The sequence below is a fragment of the Tursiops truncatus genome, chromosome 11 (assembly GCF_011762595.2).
Source record: "Tursiops truncatus isolate mTurTru1 chromosome 11, mTurTru1.mat.Y, whole genome shotgun sequence".
NCBI lineage: Eukaryota > Metazoa > Chordata > Mammalia > Artiodactyla > Delphinidae > Tursiops > Tursiops truncatus.
The window spans coordinates 78,895,567-78,917,570 of record NC_047044.1 but is presented as its reverse complement, the minus strand read 5'-3'; the positions used below and the strand labels follow the sequence as shown (position 1 = coordinate 78,917,570).

The window sequence follows — 22,004 nt, the reverse complement described above, 5'->3', positions numbered from 1 at the left end:
GTATTCTTTCCACTTTCCAAGCTATACTTGCGTTCAATATCTAGAGAAGAGAGGTATAATATAATGAAAAATTATGAAGACTCAGAGTAGGACTGTAGGAAGCAGCATTAGAGGCTGGATAGTCATTAGAGGAGACAAAATAGTTAGTAAAACAATAAGAAGGGAAACTGGAAACTATTTTAGAATCAAAGGAAGAAAAGAGTTTCAGAAAGAAAAGAGTAGTCAATGATGTCAATGTTGCAGAGAGGTCAAGTTGAGGGAAGCTCGAAACAAATCTTGAAATTTGGTAAATAGAAGGTCACTTGTGACTTCATGGAAAGCCATTTCAATAGAATGGCCAACAGTTGTGAGGTCAGCAGTGGTGAGCTGAGGAGTGAATAAGAGAGGCATGGGGAAACATGAGTGAGGACGTTCTCTCAGGAAGTTTTAAGTGTTTTGAAGAACAATTAGTGTTGCAGGAGTTCAGAAAAGGAAAAGAGCAAGGCAACTTCATGGAGAAGTTGTCATGAGGGGAAGGGAAATTCATGACTCATTTGGGAAAAAAACAAAAATAATGGTTTGAGCTTAAAATGGCACACAGAGGGGTGGCCATCAGGAAAGTGAAAGAGGAGAAATATACCAGAAAATCGTCATGATAGAAGCCATGTGACATGATAAATGGTTGAGTACAGAAGGTTGGGGGAGTGGGTGATTTGGAAATTTCAAGCTTGAGTTATTAACAATACAGTGGTTCCATGAACAGAAACAAGGCACTTTGAAGAATAAGTAGATTTTGCAGGAGCCAGAGAATGAGTTTAATCAAAAAGTTACTGAACATGAGGTGCAAATGGAACCTCTTGGTGGGACAGTGAAGATGGTAGTTGGAATTGTAGGCTAGAGGAGCGATTTTACACCATCCAGTCATTGCATCCCCATGCTTGATTTCCCAGAGTTTGACCATGTACAACCTCTTTAATTCATAATGTAACATCATTCTTTTTGCTACTGTTTATCGGCTGAGTCCAAAGCACCTTTTCTAGTCTACAACACTAATAGTCTTTATTGATAGTTCATCTGACAATCATTTACTACACAAAAGGACCTCTTCTCTTGTGGCATGATGCATGAAAAGCACTTGATATGGTGCTTAGTCACAACAAATACTTGATTAAATGTCATGTCCCCTGACTGCAAGACCCTCATTAACCCCTTCCTCCCATGAAATCGTACTTACTCTTTGTATCAGTTTTCTATTGCTGTTGTAATAAACTACCACAAATTTAGGGGCTTAACACAATAAGATTTATTTTCTTACAGTTCTGGAGGTCAGAAGTCCAAGACAGGTCTTGCTGGGCTAAAATTAAGGTGTCAGCTAAAATCAGAGCTGCATTCCTTTCTGAAGGGGAGAATCTGTTTCCTTACCTTTTCCAGCTGCCAGAGGCTTCCCACATTCCTTGTCCTGTAGTCCCCTTCCATCATTAAATCCAGCCATACGAATCTTTCTTATATCACATCACTCTGACACTGACTCTTCTTCTGCTTCCTGCTTCCACATTTAAGGATCCTTGTGATTCCATTGGGTTTACTCAGATAATCGAGGATAATCTCCCCATTTCAGGTCAGATGATTAGCAATCTTAATTGCATCTTCACTCTTAATTCTCCTTGTCCAGATAACACATTCTATTCACAGATTCTGGGGATTAGGGTGTAGGTATCTTTGGGAGTCATTATTCTACCTACCACACCCTTATATGTCACATGTATCACTTCTTCTGTAAAGCATAGGATGACTCCCCCAAAATAAAGTGAATCATGTTTTTTCGGTATTTCTTCCACACATAGTGGTTACCTCTTATTACAGCTTTTAGCAAATTGTGCTGTGATTATTTATGTAATAGTCTGACATCTTCACTCCAGGGAAGCTTAGTATCTGGCAAAGAGCAAGCTCTGAATGAAAAACTGGTGAATTAACAAATGTGGAGGAGGTAGGTGGAATCTTGGTAGGGTTCTATTAGCAGGACAAAGGGTTTATGGTAGGGATGTGGATTTCAGGGCCATTTGTGATAGGATAGGGGTAGATGAATGAAAGTCAGAGAAATCCACACATTTAGAGACAAGGCTGAGCAGTCGTTCTCAATGAAATGGGTACAATCAACTAACAACCGGCAATGACTAGAAGCTGTATCATTTTATCTCCCACTATATTGCAATTTAGGGATAACTTGTTTATGAACTCTTATGTCATTAGGAAGGGAGCCTAAAATGAAAGGAAGGCTGTATGTAGTAACATGTCATCAAGCGATGCCATAATGACACAAAATCTGAAAACCCAGTAAGTGTTCTCTTTTTCTTTCGGTATAGAAAACGAACACAAACAAATAATAATAACAATAAGAAAAGAACCATCCTTGTTTATCCATCACTCTCCTGTGAGAGTGGTGCTTTGATTTAAATGATCGGGATAGCTCTATTTCTTTCTTAGTCTGAACTATCCCTTGGGTGGAGAAGGTCAACGTTGTGTTGTATGAGTGTGACGCATATTTCCTTCAGGCAACAATCGACTTCCTTTTTCCGATTCTGTGCTCCCCACACACATGCTGATAAATAGTCTAGCCTCCCTAGAGGAACCACTCACCAGGAAGGGCGTGCCTGGTTCACGTCTGACCGGTCCTGTTCCCAGGCCTGGTGGTGGTTGGCCACTGCAAATTAATAAACTGTGCCTTAGTTTATAACTGTCTTTGTGTGTGTTATTAGAATGAATCAATTTTCCAGGGTCTAGTCAGGAGTCTAATAACTATAATGGATCTCAAAACATGTGGAAGACCAGCCCTTGATCACAGCCAGCCCAGGAGGATGTAAACTTCTCCAAAGCATGTCTGAGCACTCTGGCTGTGAGTGCTACTGTGATGGTTCATTTTGACTCATCCACCTCCGCAGCCTTACGTGATGGTGTGCTTCTGTGCAGTGGGGAATAGGGTAGTCATTGGAGCTTCTTAAATAACTAGGGGAATAAGATGGTGAAAAAGGAGCTTTAGAGAGATTAATCCGACATTGCTGTGCACAATCGATTAAAGGGTAACGAAAGACGAAAGGTAGTTGGTGAGGGGGCCGTAAAAATGTTGCCTGGGTAGGTGAGGGTCTGCAGTGGGAAATGAGTGATGGGGGAGTTTTGTCAAGACATCGTGAAGGAAGAAACTGACCACTACCATGGATACGGGTCTGAAGAGGAAGCAGCAACCCAAGATGAGTCTTTGATTTTGATTATGGACACCAGAGTGAGGCTAATCTGAGAGAACCTGTACTTAAGAGATATTTAACACAACTTTTGGTGGTCCCTGAATTAAAGGTGTGAAATAATTTCAATATAACTTTCTTTTTTGAAAAAACAAAAGTCAGGTGACTTTTTTTTCAAAAAATTTGTTAGTATCAACTTATATCAAAGATTAGCACCCAGACATATTTTTGAACTACAAGAACAGTTTCATTGTTTCAAAACCTTAGCTCTCATTGCTTTTCTGTTATTTAGTAATGACTGATAAATTAGTTCAGGAAGTAAGTATAAAGCTAAAAATATTCTCTGAAATATAATTCTCAATTAGAAAATGATAAAGGCAGTCTAAAAATTCAATTGCCTACCAGGAAAGACCAACTTTATGTGATGGGTAGGTACCAAGTCTCTTCCTAAATTATTCTAACTGCCTAGAATCATGCAAGAAATATTTTGCAGAGTTACCTGGAATTCTAACCAATACCTAGGAAGCGTGACTTGTGGGTGAAATCTGAGCAGGTTTTAGAGCCCTTGATGGTACCAAGCTACACAGCATCTTCAGGAGACTTGCATTTCATTTACACTCAAGGTCATATTAAATTTTGCATAAACACTCTTTGGCTGGGTTCCATATCCAATACTCCTTTCAAAAGTCATATCAAAGCAAAAGTAAAGCTAAGATAAATAAATAAAATTCGTAAAGAACAAAAGCCTCACTGTCTGGTCTGGTAAATTTACCTGACTCTGTTCTCTCTCTCTTTCACACACATACACACTTTTTAAAAGATCCTTAATTGAAAAATTAAGCCTCCAGGAGCCAAAACATACACTGCAAAACTAAAGATGTTTGGGCATTGGCATCTCCAAGAGCCTGGCACTTGTGACTGCTGTAGCTAGTTTTCACACTGTGAAACCGCTTTTGATTTACTGCTGTCATAAAACAGAAATAGGTGTGACGTTAGGATGATGTGCGATTTGTTCTTAACTCAAAGGACTCTGGTGGCCTCTTAAATTTATTATAACAGCTCATATTAGGAAAATGGAACTAACTTGACAGACTTATTCCTTCAGGTCCCACAGAAATTGTGTGGGGTTTGAGGAAATGGTGAGAATGCAGAGATGGGAAGAGGGGGAGAATTTGATGGCACTTGGCCATTTGATGTCCTTGCGTTCAGATAATCAACTTAGAGTTGGAGGTGTTGAATATTAAGCTTAGGTTTCTCCATGGACAATTAAAAGCATTTCTAAAAAATCATTTAGGTTCCCATTTTTCTTGCTCGTCTTTACATTTTTCACTCCAGTGTGAGGGTCCCAGTGGGGCAGGTTTCCTGCCAATGCTTGACAGCATCCATGCTGGCTCATGGCAGCTTGATGGGACATCAGGGAAAGAATAGCTCGAGTGGGCCGCCCAAGACCTCAGCATGAGTGAGTAATCGTAAAGGCTCCCCACCGCGTGTGTTAATACTTGGAAATATAGAACTGAATGTCAACAGTTTACCTCTCCCAAAAGCACTCAGATCTGAGCATGGAGGCTAAGGATAACACCACACCAACCTGGACTTGAGAAAGGAAAGTATATGTTATCTGTTTTAAATCACGTGTCAAAAATGAGTTTTTCTTGAGCTCTCTTCTTTGGGGAAAAAAAAATATAGAAGAGCTTTTGGTATCAACTGCTTTGCCTTGGCACTGAGTAGCAGCTATGAACACTGAGATGGGGTACCTATACCAGAATGGCAAGCACATCCATTATTACTCAAAAACAAAGCATTTGGTGATGAAAGATTGGGCAGGAGTTCTCATTCTGCTGTCCTAATCCTCAGAAATCCTCTAAACTTTTCTAAATTTCAAGTTTCTCACTGACAAAGGGGAATATAATCTTTGTCTACCTAACAGATTTACAAGCTTCACCAAGAGTGAAGCTTGTCTTTGTTAGAGGTAGGGGTGTGTGTGTGTGTGTGTGTGTTAGGGGTGGAGAGGAGGTTTTGCCTTGTGTAAAGTAGAGTGGATTTAGTGAAGTTGGAAAGGGACACCATGCCCCCATGCCCACTGCAGCACCAAGTGAACACCCACGGTAAAATCTAGCCCTTGCTGGAGTATTAACTATCATCGGAGGAGGCAGAAGCATTAAATCCCTTGGCAAGACTGCTATGAATAAGCAATTGCTTATGGTCTTACCCCACAGATTCCTCTGTGAAAGTTAAACTGTAGGAAAGAGATAACTGTAGTGCTTCTACTTTTCCTCCCAAAGTCCTTCCATCGGTTAGTGTGCCAAGAGAAAGGATACTGCTCTTGGGAAGCCATTATAATGACCCTGGGTAGCCTGACCTCCTTCTATACACCTTGGAGGTGATGTTCCATGATGGCTGCACAAAGCCCTCTGCAACCTTGATCACCGACCCTCAAGATAAAATGGCTTACCTAGGCTTAGTTTCATGGAAATTGCACTGTATCAGGAGTCAGTATAACCCACTTCTAGTCCTGACTTTCACTAACTCTGAGCAAATCACTTAACCTCTCTGAGCCTGTTTCCTAGTTTACAAGATGTCATGGGTCAGGGCCAGGGGAGCTGGATGAGGGAGTGGACTAAGTGTTTAAGTTTCTTCTCAGTTCAGACATTCCTGATAGTTATGTCCTAAGGCAAGGTCATCAGATGGAACAGCTAGAACATGCTTTGTCTAGTAGGTGGGGAATAACAGAAAGAGCTACCAATCATTTAACTCTTTCTATGTGTAAGGAACTTTTCTAACCAACTTACATACATTATCTCATTTCCTCCTCACAACAATCCTATGAAGTAGGTGTCACTGTTATACATAATTGATGGATGAGGAAATCAACGTATAGAGAAAGACTGATTTTCCAAAATAACACTTCTGGGAAGTAGTAGATGCAACATTTGAGCCTATGTTGTTTGTCTTCATGTTCTTTAGCTTCAAATTATAGTGGCTTTTTGCAACATTATTTTTAGAAGAATTTGAAAGCCTCAGTAGGAATGAATTCCATGATTGATTGTTGATGTTTGCCAAAGGCTTGGAAGTGTGGAGTGTGGGCACTCATGGTTGAGTGCCTGCTGATCCTGGTTATAGCATGAATCCTCAAGCATTCCTGAATTATCAAGCCCAGAGGAATATTTACATTTTAATACAATGCCTAGATACTTTAACTAAGACCTTCAGCAGGATAGGACATACTGGGGGCAGATGCAACCATGTCTGTCATTGAAAAGACAGAGGCATGTAGCATAAGCCTCTCCCCACCAGAGATCAGTAACTTCAACACTTATTCTCCTACCCCTCATCTCCTTGTTTGCTGTCTCCAGAATTTCATAAGTCTTTGGAAGAAATCCAAAGCAATTCCTCTACAGATAAAAAAGATGGGACCTTCTGCTTTAATGCAAACAAACAGTGGGATTCAGGTTGGATGTCTCAGATGGTAGGGAGGAACGTGCAGGTGTGAAAATATCTCCTAGACAGTCCAGCCTTGATGCCTTGCATTTCCACATGATCTGGATTTACATATGGAGAAAGAACATATCTTGTTCACTGTCCTCAGGTGGTTTGGATATTTTCTTCAATGGGTAGAAAGATATACTTCTCATATTGCTGATAGAACTCAATTCATGTTAGAGATTTAGCCTAAGTTTAGTCTTGAATCAGCTGTCATTTTGGAGTAAATGTAAATGTATGTATAGAGGAGAAAAATGAGTATATTTTAAACACTTAAACAGACAAAATTATTAAATAGAAGGAGCTGGAATTTGATTAGTTATATAGAAGGTCAGTTTTACCAGGAAATACCTTTAAGGCTAATAAAAGGACTAGCATGAACTGAGTGCAGGGGAACTCTATTTTGGTGGCCATCCATCTTTTTCTTCAATTTGTTTCTTTTTTTCCAGGGTACCTGGTCCAGACCTCTCATAGCACTAACTATATTGTGCAGTTTATGTACACGTCTGCTCTATTACACCCAGAGTCTGTCAAGGGCAAGGAATGTCTCTAATTCATCTTGAGGTTCCCCAGAGTCCAGCACAATGCCTTGCACATAAAAAGTATCTTTGTCAACAACTACTGTAAAAATGCTCTGTAACCAGCCACACTAAGACTCATCATCACACAAAACTTAGCATTTATACTCTAGAGCATGGTTCTGAGGTTAACTGTGGATCAGAAGATGTAGGTTATGCTCAGCTGGGAGATTCTAATCAAGCTGTTGTCTTGGCTCCTTGCTGTAGGCTATGCTCCAGTCTGGCCCTAGAACCCAGGTTGAAGGGACAGCAACTAATCAGAAGAAAGTATTTCCCATGGCAGAGGCAGTAGCACAAGAGTATAAACTTAACTGCACACCCACACTTCAAATATTTCATTATGTCATATCCATTAGTATTTAATTGGCCAAAGCAAGTCACATGATCAAGCTCGACCTTCATTGAGTGGCAAAATATACTCCACATCTAGTGGAAGAAACTTCAAAGCCACATGGCAAAAGATGTGGATAGAGTGAAAAACTAGAAATACGAATGCAGTCTACCATCCTAGGTACTCAGTGGAAGCTTAGAGAATTAATGAGTTCATGTTCCTACCCTGTTTTTTCCTACTTTTTTGAGTTCCTAACTAATGACTATACCAAATGCTCTAGCGGTTTTCTCAGAATAGTATTAGTGGTTGGTAAATGTTAAATAATTGGATGCCTAGAAATTATTCCCATGTGACTTGAACTAGAGGGATTCACTAAGGTATAGCTGGTGCTCTGCAAATACTCTTTCTGGCAGTGTATAGCAATTCTTTTCATGATCCAGGCCTGAGCCAAAAGAAAACAAAAAAGAATCAAAAATGGAAAAAAAAAAATATAGAAATGCCCTCTAGTGTTTGAGCTCATACACGTGGGGTCTATTGTTTTTAGTTCTTTTATTTGAAGACTGGTTTGAACCAGTCAGTTTAACTCACCTATCCCCAACCCATGCAGAACTAATAGAACTTTCTTTGTAAGACAGTGGAAGCCTATAGCATGTGCAGCTAGAACTCTAACAGCAAAGCTCCCCCCGACCCCCGAGGAAGTTGCTGCCCTGCTGGGACCCTAACCTTCCTTCCAGAACCATTGAATGACTTCTGCCACGTCTCTATGAGGTCAACACACCTGCTTTGACTATCAATTTGCCTGTACCTCTGGATTTCCAGGTGGTGATTTTTATTGCTTTCCAAAGTATGAAATTTGAACTTAGCTTTTCCCTGATGTCAGATTAGCAAAAGCACCTGAACAGTGAGCTTTTTAAATAAAGCGGCTATTTCTGGTGGTTACCTCATGTTTTAAGAGCCCATTAGAACTATATGGAGAGTTTGCTAAAAGGCAAGAAGAAAAGTGTTGAACATTTAAAGTTTCAACTGGTCATCTCTATACTAAAATATTAGGTGTGGGCTGGCTTACATACTTTTTTAATGTTACAAACCACACATCTGAAGATAGAATAATAAGCTGCAGTGGCTAGAGATGGAGATTCCTTGTTTATTTTCAAAGACACTTAGGATCTTTTATGTTGGGGGAGGGGTATGGAGAAAAACAGTCCTGGATGGCACAGGACTCTGCTGGTGGCTTCAGTGTGAGGTCATTTTACACTGTAAGTCACAGAGCACAATCTGATCCTTATAAACTCATAACCTATTTTACCAAACCAAGTTGTAACAAACAAAACACCCCACCAGTTGTGACTTTACATGGTACCTCATTTTACAATACCAAGGCTGAAATGTAAAGTAAATAAAATAAAACTCTGTATCACCTGCCATGCAAATTGGTTGCCTGAGGTATAATTATCTGATTAGCCCTTGCAAACCCTTGCTTGTATGTGCAAATGTGAATCAGAGACCTCTCACTAGATGATAGCTAATCGCTTTGTGCCAACGCTGCCTCTACTGCACGGAGCCCAATGCTGAGGCAACTTGGCAGACCTGTTGTGGTTATTCTATGTATGAACAAATGGAACTTGTGGAAATAAGTGGAGCAGCTCTAAGCATACAAATACCCTCTATTGTCCACTTTTATTCTCCTAAGAAAGCATGCATTTGCTTTATTTATTTGCTGTATTTCTGATCTGTCACAAAATCTTTCCTGCAGAAAATCCCAAGCATTTCTGGCATTTCCTTAAAGCTTTATTTTCGATCAGCAGACTTCTAAGAGTTTTAGTTCTACCTCTGTGAAGCAATAATACTGATTTTTAAAAAATGTTTTAATAATGTCTTGTCAATTGGATAGGAATGTAAACCATTGTGATCATGTGATGCCCTAGCATTTGTTGAGGTCAACAGTTTCATTTTGCAGATGAGAAAACTAAAATTGAGAGACATAAGGGCCTGTTCAGGTAGCAGAACACCCAGACTAAATTCCAGATCACCTGCCTCCGGTCAAATGCCCTGTTCACCCCCCCAGGGGGTGAACTCAGTAAAGCCTCAGTAAAGCCATAGTATAATCTGTATTGGATCTTATTGGTCTGCAAACTGAAACTGAGAAGCATACAATGAATACAACTGGCAATTAAGATTATGAAAGTGGTCTCCCCCATTCTTCATTCAAACTATTCTCTTCAAAGAATTTCTTTTTGTCCTTTCCTTAAGGGTAGGAAGTTAAGGATGTAAGAACATCTTTGCTTCATTCCACAGCTGTACTATCCAATGTGGTAGCCACTAGCCACATGTGGCTATTTAAAATTAAATAAAGTAAAATAGATAACTACTAAGGACCTACTGTACAGCACAGGGAACTCTACTCAATACTCTGTAATGAGCTATATGGGAAAAGAATCTAAAAAAGAGTGGATATACGTATATGTATAACTGAATCACTTTGCTGTACAGCAGAAACTAATGAAACATTGTAAATCAACCATACTCTAATAAAAATTAAAAATAAAAAAAGAATTGGTACCCTACTCAGTACCAGGAAAAAAATACAATTAAATAAAGTAAAAATTAAAAAAATCAGTTCCTCAGTCGCACTAGCCACATTTCAAATGCCCAATAGCCACATGTGGCTGGTGGCAACTATACTGAACAGCACAAAATATAGAACATATCCACTGTCCCAGAAAGTTCCATTGGATGCTTCTGCTCTATTGTCAGGAAATAAATTTTTCTGCTTTCCATTCTCTGAATTAGGCCGTTGTTGAGAACATTTTGCAGAGTTATTGGTGGAAAAACATTCCTCGCTGGGAAAGTCCTGTGTCTTAGTCTATTCAGTCTTCTGTAACCAAATACTGTAGCTAGGTGGCTTATAAAATACAGAAATTCATTTCTCACAGTTCTGGAGAATGGGATATCCAAGACACAGGCAGATTCTGTGTCTAGTAAGAGACTTCTTTCTAGTTCACAAAAGGTCCTCTTCTCACTGTGTCCTCACAAGGCAGAAGGGGTGATGGAATTCTCTGGGGTCTCTTTTATAAGGGCACTAATCTCATTCATAAGCGCTCCACCCTCATGAACTAATTACCTCCCAAAGGTCCCAGTCCTAATATCATCACGTTGGGGGTTAGGATTTCAACATATGAATTCTGGGGGACACAAACATTCAGTCTATAGCATCCTGACCTCTGTCTCTGTGTCACAACCTTAACACCACCTGCCTGTGAGGCTGATTCTTGTGTGCAGGAGTTTGGGTTTTCAGGTTATCATGTTCATACCAATATTTCTTTCTCAAACAAACAAACAAAGATATTTCCATTCAGTTGGATTTCTAGAGGAGAAATTAGGTGCTATATTTTATTGGAAATATCTATGAAGTGAAAATTCATCACTTTCATTTTTACCTTCTAGCAAAAACAGTCAGTGCATTTAAACATAAAGAGCTGTCAATTTGAGTTTATAAGTGTGGGATCATGAGAAAGTAAATTTTTATGTCACTTTACTGATGAACTAAATGCTATTGAAGTACCAAGTCCAGTGAGAGTGTGTTGTCATCAATATTGCATATCACAAATATCAAATGTCACTGGATATATTGGTATTTCTAGGTAAACAAGTTTTTAAAATTATTTGGGCTTCTAGCACTGCCTCATTGTTGTAATGACTTATCCCTTTGGCAGTGTGAAATGTGTTTGATCTTTCAGATTTTAGAAGAAAAAATAATTGTGCAGTGATCTACCAGAGTGAAAGTCTTTGTAAGGTAAAGGAAATTAAAATAGTGACAAAAGTAATACGAGCACTGCCAGAACACTAGAGTATTAGAAAAACATAAAAATAATTAAATATAGCGATTTGGGGGAGGGAATGATGAAAAATGTCCTATCTGGAGCAGTATGCATAGTGATTAAGAAGGCAGACTCCAAAGTTGATCCCACTGACTAGATAGACTTCAAAACCCAGTTCTACAATTTTCTAACATTGTGTGACTCGGAGGAATTTAATTAAGTTCCCTGAGACAAGTCTAGAAAGGAGGACACCACTGCAATTGGGCTGCATTTGTAAAATAATTCCCAAATCAGCTTTCTATTCATCAGAGCCTCCTAACATTTCTGACCTCTAGTTTTTAACTCTTTCTTCATTTTTCTCTTTCTCTCTACTCTGTCCATCAGCTTATCATCTACAAGGCAGCTCCTCATTCTCGTGGGTCTGGATCATCTTTGCTATATGTACAGTGCAGAATTGCCCTGTTGAATCCGAGACCTCCAGCATTTTTCCTGGACAGCAGCTAAGTGCTTACCCTCCTGAACAACGTGGTCATTCACCATCTGCGTCTGGCAGGATCTCTGAGTGGATATGCTCGTAAACTAGACCTGTTTCTCACAGCCTCCTCTGTGCGCTCCTACAGGGTAGTCCTGACCTGCAGAGATCAGCCCTGACACCTATCTCTTCCTTTTTCTTCCAAGGCCCTGAGGACTGGCAGAGACTTCACCTAATTAACCTGTCACCCTTTGCCGAGCCCAAACAAGGGTGCAGTCAGCGTTAACTGAAGCAACAATGCTCAAGATTGTCTGATCTGTTACTCCTTAAATCACTATATGTATAGTGATTTGTGCTGGGCACTCTGGAGAGTGGAAGTCATTTAAAACATGGCCTTTCAAAAAAGAAACTTACAATTTGTTTTGGGAGGTCAATCATACAATTGAAGAGTGTGTTACAATAGTAAAGATAGGTTTCTGGATTCTGTAGCTCTTGGGGGAAGGTTCCAAAAGCTAGTCTACGTAAAATTTCCACTGTCTCGCTAGGAGTGAATATTTCCTTCCTGCAGCGTTAAAACTTCTTATGTGTTTACGGTTATGAAAGATTCAGGTCCAGCCCAGGAGAAGGTCTGGTTCCCAGGAGATAAGCTGAGTTTATGATTCTAAGGAAGGGAATGAATGTAGCTATTCTTCCTGGCACCAGACGAAGAACGGTGAGAAACAAAAACATTCTCTTATTAATGTCAGTGGGGCTATGCATATTGCTAAGGGCAAATGTTCTTAAACTGGTGATGTCAATGATCATTTATTAAAATTTGTGATCTTTCCTTGCTGGTAATTTGTGGGTGGCTAGTATGATTATAATCGTTGGTAAAGAAGGTCACTGAATTATTTCAGATTTCTGACTCCTGAGACTGACCCTAGCAACTGATCCCACTGGGCTGGGAGATGTAGCTAGGAGCTACGCAAGGTGAGTGAAATGTAAGGGACCCCTGACTTAGGCAAGACAGCCTATTGGTGTGACAGACAGTGAGTCTAAAAGGAGGAAATTAACCAAGCATCGCAGTGGTCGGGGAAAGTTTATCAAAGAATTGGGGCCCTGGCATTGTGCTTTACAAAGAAAGGAATTTAACAGAAAATGAAGGGAAAACAGAAGAAAACTGGAGAAGGAAGAACAGGCTGCATAAACCTCCACATTACAAGGTCTAGGTTTCCTCACTATCTTACCACAGTCCACTTCCACCCAGAGTTCCCGGCTCCTGTGCCCTTCCAGACGCTGCCTGGGAACTCTCTTCTCCGCTCCCTCCCTCGCCCCTTCCTTCCACAGGAGACTCCTTGTCACACAGAAAGAATGGGAGGGAGGTGGGGGAAAGGATGATGTCATCCTATGTGTGAAAATTTGTATGATTACTGTAGTATTTTCTGGACTATTTCCCACAGCAGTTTCCTTCATGGCAAGACAGCGTCACCAAGTACAAATCTCACATATGGACTGTCCTGGGGTCAGATGGCCTGAGGAAGTTCAATCAGTTGAGGCCAAGCCATTGAAATTGAACAAGGCCAGAATCAGGGTGAAAAGAGGGAAGCACTCCCCTTGGGTACGTAATTTAATGGGAAGCCAAAAGAGTCAATAATCAAGATAAATACTATTTTAGTATTTAATACATTAATACAATATTTTAAAAACAAAATATTATTATTTAAATAGAGACAGCGTGGTGCTGCCTGCTTTTTTTATGATTCTGTTGTTGTGCAGTGAGAGAGGGTTGTTTTCAATCAGCCCTGGGGTCCTGGACCCTGAGGTCTTTTCCTTCCTCACCAGGAGGGTTGACAAGGACAGGACTTGTGAACAGACTGCACAAGGCAGAGCTCTATATGCAGTCGTGTTTGATGGTAGAGCTTTTATTAACTTTTCCCATTTGGCTACACCTATGGAAGGGCGTTTTGACAAGTGCAAGTAAGGGTGCACATTTTTCTTTTTGCCTTAGGTTTCAGTACGACTGGCGATGGCGCTGATATTGAATGATCCATTCAATTTTAAAGAGGGCGGTGAGTAGGCCAACTTCCCACAGAAGAGACTGAGGGTAGGGCAGCTAACAGCAGGCATCCCTAGTGCATTGCTCACGTGTTAAAGACTGGGGGACAGTAACCTATGTGGATCAGTATGACAAGTGGCAGAAGTAAACCTTGTGATTCAGATGTGAATTGATGTTGAAATATGGAGTGGCAGTCCAGGGCTCCTAGCCCTCCCCTCTACACTCGAAAAGTCCTTTTCCATTGCTAACTTATCAAAGGGGTATATTGTTTCATTGAGGATGATTCAGGACTAGGGAAGATAGTGAATCAATGTTAGGAAATACAAAAACATAGAAGAATTTCAGAGAGAGCAAATGAATAATAGGAAAAAGTCTGGAAGAGGAAACCAGGACCAGATTTTGAAAGATTTAAAATGCTGATATAAGGAGTTTTAATTTGAACTGTAACTTAGGACTTCTGATTTAACACAGGCACCTGGGTAGCCAGTCCAATGCAGTAGAAAGAGCACAGGATTAGGAATCAGATGTACCAGGTTTGAATCCCAGACATTTATTGACTGTGAGACCTTTGGCAAATTATGTGTCTCCTCCAAGTTTCAATTTCAACATCTATTAAGAGAATGCCTAAGGCACTGATTATTATACAAATAAAATAAGTACAACACATGGCTTACAAAAATCACTCCATAAGTATTGACTATTATTAATAAGTTCAATCATATTAGATTTAGTGATTGAATGACAAGGAGCAGCTAGAAATCTAATTTGATTTAATTCCAGCAAGACTGAGACAGTGATATTCCCATGGATACCAACTGATGTCAAGTGTATTAGTGTCCTATGCTACATAACAAATTTAGCAGCTTAAAACAATGCCTAAACATGTATTATCTCACAGCTTGTATGGGTCGGGCGTGGCTTATCTGGGTTCTCTGCCTGGGGTCTCACAAAGTGGCAACCAAGGTGTCCGTTGGGCTGCATTTTCTCTGCAGGCTCGATTGGGAAAGAATCTACTTCTAAGCTCGTTCAGGCTGTTGGCAGAATTCATTTGCTTATGGCTGTATAACTGAGGGCCCCTATGTTTTGCTGGCTGTCAGTTGGAAGTGGTCTCAGGTCCTGGAGGCCACGGCGGACCTTTGCCATGTGGATTTCTTCCACACGGCAGCTTACTTAATCAAGTCAGCAAGGGAACCCACTTGTTCCATCTGCTAAATTAGAATCACAACATAACATCATCACAGGAGTAACATTCCATCAGCTTTGTCATGTTCTATAGGTTAGAAGCAAGTCACAGGTCCTTCCTACCCACATCAAGGGGAGGGCATGACATAAGGCACAGACACCAGCAGGTGGGCACTCACTAGGAGTCTCCTTATGGTCTGTCTGCCATACTGAGTGAATAGGAAAATCTGAAGGAAAAACCAATTTTGAGCTTCAGATGAAGAGTTTGGTCTTAGCAATACAATCCAGTAAAGAGGTGGAAATAGAAAATCAGAATTCAAAAGAAGAGTCAGGGATAGACTATGGATCAGGTGGTTATCCAATATAAACAGTCACTGAAACTGCAGGGACAGATTCAATTTCTGAGGAAGACGGGATACAGAAAGAAGGATAGTAGAATGAGGATTAAACCTCAGCCTAGATCTCTGGTGTGTGGGAGGAGAGGTATAAGGCAAACAGCAGAGTGAACCGCTGCTTTGAAAAAAAAGAATAATAATAAATAACAAATAATAATAAGAGTATTAATAAAAACTATTATTTAAAGAGCAAATCCTCCTAATATGTCAGGGCTACTTAAAGGACATTACATGTACTGGCTCATATAATCTTCACAAAGCCCTGTTAAACAGTACCAATACTATTCCTGTTTTCCAGAAGTGAAAGCTGAGGCACAGAGCGTTTAAGTAGCTTGTGGGAGGTGACACAGCTAGGCTGATACTAGAAACTGGCCTTTGGCTGCTAAAGAAGAAAACAGGCAGGGCAACTTCAGAGAGGCCCAGTCCTCACGCAGGAGAAGTGACTCACCTTGTCAGGATGACTGAGATCCAGAGATGGAGTGGCCATTGTTAGGAGCCATGTCAACAGAGCAGTAGGTGCAGCAGGCAAAGGCAGGGCTAGGAGAGGTTGGGGATCAGAGAGTAGAGGTTTTAACCATTGTGGGCTTAACCCTCCCCTCAGAAAAAGGACAAAGAACCCCAGCAACTTCTCAGCTTCATTAGATTCTTGATGCCTATACCACAGAACAGCATTTAGTTGTTTGCATGACTGTATTGCACATGCTCCTAAGTATTTTATGACATATCTCCAATCTTTGTCTCATTTGTACAGTGGGCACAGTACAACGAAGTCTTTAAAAAGTTAGACTGCCTTTCAAATTATGGCTCGGTTCCTTAACTAGCAACTAGTTAAGCACTTCCTTGTCGTTCAGTTTCCTCATCCAATAGATCATAGATCATAGTAACACATGCTGTGGTTGTGAGCTCTAATTTAGCTAATACATAAGATGTGCCGAGAAGGCCTGCAAATTCCAACTCTTACTGTTCCCACATCTTCGCAATTTGCTGGCAAGCAACCCATGAAGAGAAGCATGTCTTCTATTATTTGTCAATACCCTCCCCTCACACCTCGAGTAACCAGCATGATAGAAGGCGTTTGATGGTTCCTGGAAAAATTGTGGATAAAGTAAAAGAAATATCACCAGGAGGAATGTAAGAGAACCACAGGTGGTGGAAGAGGCAAAAAATCAAAATGAAAGTTAAAAGAAGAAACAGAATGTGTTTTTTAGAGGGGAAAAAGGGCATTGGATAGGAAAGTATCATGCCAATGACATGACATTTGAATTAGGACTCAGAAACTGGGACCCATGAGCATGACTTGGCCTTTCTAGTTCCAGCTCATGCTGTGTGCACAGTGTTCCCATCATCAGGGCATTGATGGAGTGAATGCATGAAAAAGCCACAGAGGTTTTTTTGTAAACCCTAAAGCTAAAAACATATATTACAATTACTGAATTATTGAGGTGATCAGTGAGTTTCAGCATGAGTTACCATCAAGCTTTAGTGATTTTCCGGTGGAGTACCTAAGTTTAGGTCTGAAGTTTTGTCACCCATCACCCTGCTTGAGGTCCCTTGTCCGTGTCCCGGGTGGCTGTGCAGCTGGAACCAATTTCCCACTTCACCTCTTCTTTTTAGGTTTGGGTCCAGGATGGGTGAAGAAGACAGCCATTTGTAGGTGAGGTAGTACGGGAGGACCTGACCTAGGAAGTTATGCTGAGATGGGCAGGCATTACCTGGACAGTTCAGAAGTCAGATCTGGTTTCGGGTGAGCCTTCTGGAACCTAGATTTAGAGCAGGTCCTTAGTTTAGCATCACTAGCTGGAGAAGAAACCAGGGTCTTAAAAAAGAGAGAGTTTATCTCCAACTTTTTCACAGGATCAGGACTGATCTGAGGTTTATCCCCAAGTATTAGCTACTGAATGGGTGTCACTAAATTCTTGATTTAATGAGAGTCCCCCCTCCCCTTTCTTAAATGTAATTGCCCAATTACACAAGAATAGATCATGGCTGGGGCCGTCAAAGGATGCTCAAGGCAAGTGGGCAGTCCTGAGAGACAGATCTTGTCCCCTTGGGAGTGGTATATTGACTGGGTGATCTGAGCAGAGGATTAATATGAGGAAGGCTGGGGTGCCTGCTCCTTGAGCCGGGGACAAGTCACTTACAGTAAGGGCTCTGTCTCAGGTCCCCAACATGGAGAATGGGGTAGATGCCACAGGGAAGGAAAATGGAGTAGAAGTGCCCATTGATGCTTGTTCGTTTTTCTTGTTACTCTAATAGGCTATTTTGCTCTTCTTTTTTTTTTTTAAGAGGGAGAAATTACTTTCCTAATTAAAAGTTATCCTTTGGGTAACAGTTAATTGGAAAGTTAATATTTGTCTCCCCTCCTCTTCTCTGCTTCTTCCCCCCCAGTCCTTCTGACCGCTAAGCGCTACTACAACCACCAACACACATCTAGAATTAACCCTTTGTAAAGAGAACCTCTTCAGGAAGAACATTTCCACCTTGAGAGGAAGGAAAACATTTCTAGAATCCTAAGCTGGGGCAAGAGTTATTGCATAGTATCTAATAGTTACATATTCCTTGGAGGGCAGGGAATGCACATGATTTTTTGTACAATATATTCAAATGTGAGTAATAATAAGAGAAGCTTTATAACTGAATTCTGCCACATAAATATTTTGACTTTTAAAATAAAAATTAATTTTTGTAATTTAATAACATAACATATAAATAACTTATAATTTATGTAAATCATTTGCCAACTGTCTCAGCTTAGATGTATTTTCAGGCACACGAAATGACCTCTGAGGTTTCACTAACTTAGCTGCTCTTCACAGTCGAGTGAAAGGCTCCAACCAGATTTCAGTGGAAGAAGGTACTGCTTTGGATAATATATCAATGAAGGTGATTGTGTTTTCTTCAATATTGAAAATGAATCTAGCTTGGCTAATAAATTATAAATCATTCACATAACAATTCATGCTAAAAGATATAGTCCCTGTTGTCATTCAATTTGCAGACCCAGTGACAGCACATGCCATCCATGGTTAATTTTATGTATCAACTTGATACCCAAATATTTGGGCAAATATTATTCTGAGTGTTTCTATGAGGGTGTTTTTGGATAAGATTAACATTTCAGTCCATAGGCTGAGTAAAGGAGATTGCCCTCCATAATGTAAGTGGGCCTCATCCAATCAATTGTAGACCTGAATAGAAAACAATAGCTGCCCTTTCCCCAAATAAGAGGGAATTCCTCCTGCCTGCTGGCCTTGCAACTTGAACTGGAACATCAGCTGCAGACTTTGGACTTGCCAGCCTCCATAATCACAAAAGCCAATTCCTTATACAAATATCTTTCTATGTATACCCTATTGGTTTTGTTTCTCTTCTGGTTTTCAGAGAGAACCCTGAAGAACCCTGACTAATACAATACACCATGGTTGACATTTTGCTATTTCTTGGGGTGTTATATCTAGTGTGTAAGTGGTGGTGCTCAGGATTTTAGATAGAGATCACAGTATATATACAGATTTGTCTTCATTGTTTTTTTTTTTTCACTTAACATTAGGTCATTTTTTTCCCTATATCATGGTGTTATCAGAAAACAAGTTAAAATGTGTGATATTTCATAATATGGATATGACATCCCTCTATTATTGGACTTCAGGTTATTTTTGCTAACATACATAAAACTCCAGTGAACATCTCTGAATGCAAAATTTGCCCCTTATTTCTGATTATTTTCTTGTGGTAGGTCCTCAGGAAAGGAATTATTAGGTCTTGTCCGGGCTCTAGCCAGCAATGCCTGGAAATACTTGGGTCACCTGAGCAATATATCAGGCTCTAGTAACTGAATAGCACTTCTCATAGGGAGGATGATTAATTAAGATGCAGGGAAGTAGCTTAAACAAAGATACTTACCTGATCCTCTCTGCCAGGTATTCATATTTATAAGACCTTTGCAGGGGTTTTAATGGTTGACAATGCCTGAGAACTCTCTGAAAGCTTCGTACGTGTTTTTGAAGTCTAGACAATATGTATACTTACCTTATGTTTTCTCCTCAATTACAGCCAGCTACAACTGAATTCATCAGTGACTCAGCTCTAAAATGGATTCATTCTATCCTTCATGTCAAGCTTGCTTCTCTGACACTTCTGAACTCCAATATGTTCATTCTTCTCAATCTTCACTTTTCTTATAACCATGTTCTTGGCACTATTTTGAAGCTCTTCCAGCTTATCTTATTGGTGTTCATTCAATGTCAAGTCAGTGACATCATCCCACTGTCTGAACTCCTATGGAGCCAGATTGGATATCCCTTGCCATTCTGTTCAGATGTTGATTCTCTCTTGAAGAAAGGCTGAGTCAAGGCTCCCTTCTTTCAAAACTAACTTGCCTTTCTTCTCCTTTCCTGTGCCATAATTTCCACTTCTGTGGTCACTGAACAATGTAAGAGCACTCCAGTCCTTGTCTTGAGCAATGTCTACTTAAGAACCTGGATCTTTCTCTTTATCATTCTTATTAAAATAACTAATGGTCAATATCTTTCTAGAGTGTGAATGAGGATTGTGCTTTATGTTAATCAACAGTAGTTATCTATTATAGTTAGAATTATTCTTTTCTCTCTCTTAGGGGCATTTGCATTTCAAAGAGATGTTACTAGGGAAACAGATCTTAAATATAAAGAAAAACATCTTTACAGATGATATTTCACAAACTATGTGGTGGTCCGGTAGGGATTTGGGGGAGATTTTTGATAAGAGTTACCCATGAAATGTCATCAAAAAATGAAAGTGTTATTCAGTAACAAATGAGAGGGTCTTGAATTACAATCATAATAATTCACATTTTTCTAAGCAACTTTCAACTTTTGAAATGCTATGCTTTCGTGTAATATGAAATTTAAAATTCAACAACCCACCACACCAATGCAAGATACTAATAATGGGAAACTGAGGGCAGGGGGAGAGGGAGTATCTCTCTCTGTACTTCCTGCTCAATTTTTTTGTAAAGCTAAAACTGCCCTAAAAATAAAGTTTATTAATTAAAAAAAAGTTCAACAACACTGTGAGATAGAAATTTTCATCTGAATTTTATAGAATCCCAGATGTAGAGCAGTGTTAAGTGCAAACCCAGGTCGGTTGACTCAAGACTCTGGTCAGGATCCCCACTTGTACTGTTTCATTTCCTCCCCTGTGGAAGGAGAACCTCGAGCTTGCCTGTTTACACTTTTGCTTCACATGCATCTTCAAGGATTGGACAAATTTGTCCCTCCATTAGGGAAAAAAATGAACCAACTAACCAGCCAACAAACAAAACCAGCAGAGAGCGGGCATGTGAACCTGCAGAGGAATTGTACAAACTGCTAAAACCCAAATCTCCTTATGTTTAGTTTTTCCCTTCAAGGGCAAGAACATGACAATGTTTTAGAGTCTCTCATCACTCTGAGTTAGTTCTAAACTACTGAAATCTAATGACTCCACCTGGTATAGAGATTCCCTTATGCCAAGAGTAAAGAAAACCATTTTTCTCAGAACCCAAGGGTGTAATCAATGAAGAAGATGCCAGCATCTCTGTTGAAAGACCCACCATTCGTGTTTGTGATGGCAGAGAAGGCACAGAAAGCTTCTGAGAGCCTGTGATACTTTTAGCAGGCGTCTGGCATTTGAGGCAAGACCATTTACCCATAAAACTGCCTTCTCTTTCAGCTTGGTAACCATGGACTCTAGCCAGAAGTGATTTTGGCTCATACTTGTCCTTTCTGAATTCCTCTAAAGAGTGAGGGAGAGAAAGGAGAGAATTTTTTTCCTTTTTGGTAAATTAAATTAAAATAAACAAAACATCTACTTATATAGTTAAAAATCCTTGGAAAAGTACAAAGTTCTGATTGTATGGATAGAAAGCTAGATATTTGATAAATGTAAAAACACCCACACACACACACACAAAAACACTTTTTTTACTTTTTAAAATGGATTGAGACCTCATAGTTCCGAAGCCAGGGCACACAGACTTTCACTTACCTTCTCTGGTCTGGCAATTTCATTCCGCTGGCAATAAGTTTGGCTTGTACAGTGAGATTTTGAAGAGAGGTCTGAGTTTGATTAACTGTGCCTTTATGAATAACATCCTCAGAGAATTCCAGGCTATGTTCAGACTCTCAACTATAGCAGCCATGGAGCATTGGTTCATGGCTAAGCTGTTCCTTGCAATCTTCCTTGAAGATTCTGACAGATCGTAACTCTTCCAACCTATGGCAGTCATCACGTTTTTTGTAGGGTGATATTCCTAACATTTTCATTTTACTCACAGTCTTCAGCTGATTTGTCAGTTTATTGGGAAGCATTAAATCCATTTTGGTATGTAGTTTGCTCCCTGCTGGAAGTGGCTAATCAGACATAGACTTGGGATGTTCTCAAAGGATGAAGACATACCTAACTGGAGGGTTAAGACAAGTAGAAGAGAAGTGGAAACAATCCCTAAAATTATTTATAGCTGTTGTAATTTCCTACAGC

The 22,004-nt window shown here is 40.0% G+C and overlaps 1 long non-coding RNA gene across 1 annotated transcript; it reads left to right on the top strand.

Annotated features, from left to right (window-relative positions):
• Nucleotides 1-12,486: 12,486 nt before the first annotated feature.
• LOC141275783 (uncharacterized) lies at nucleotides 12,487-18,389 on the top strand. The gene is made up of 4 exons (XR_012324074.1): nucleotides 12,487-12,606; nucleotides 12,791-12,863; nucleotides 13,882-13,942; nucleotides 18,274-18,389. It is a non-coding gene; the product is annotated as an uncharacterized lncRNA (long non-coding RNA).
• The last annotated feature ends 3,615 nt before the right edge of the window (nucleotides 18,390-22,004 follow it).